This window comes from Penaeus monodon, chromosome 29, assembly GCF_015228065.2.
Source record: "Penaeus monodon isolate SGIC_2016 chromosome 29, NSTDA_Pmon_1, whole genome shotgun sequence".
NCBI lineage: Eukaryota > Metazoa > Arthropoda > Malacostraca > Decapoda > Penaeidae > Penaeus > Penaeus monodon.
The window spans coordinates 30,628,336-30,628,648 of record NC_051414.1 but is presented as its reverse complement, the minus strand read 5'-3'; the positions used below and the strand labels follow the sequence as shown (position 1 = coordinate 30,628,648).

General features: G+C 30.4%; 1 protein-coding gene across 1 annotated transcript in view; it reads left to right on the top strand.

The window, feature by feature from the left end:
- LOC119591839 overlaps positions 1 to 313 on the top strand; it is a 6,446-nt gene that overhangs the window by 3,542 nt on the left and 2,591 nt on the right. The window lies entirely within an intron of this gene.

The following is a 313-nucleotide window of genomic DNA, read 5'->3' as shown; positions in this document are numbered from 1 at the left end:
AAATAAAATTTAAATGTGATTTTGAAATGACACGTGTAGGATGAAAGTCCATTAAACTTAAGTGAGAAATATTTTATTTTGATCTCATATTAAAAAAAAAATGCTTCAGTTTAGGTTCTAGTTTGCATATATATGAAGTGGAATAAAGTATAATGCATGGATAAATTGAGGGGGCGGGTAAAGAAATATATAAGTTGTAAGCAGTTTTAAGGAAAAATACGGAATCAGGTGTTATATAGTCGGCATAGCATCACTGTCGGGTCTCATAAATATTTATATATTTGCTTATAGATACAAACACACACGCTCACGC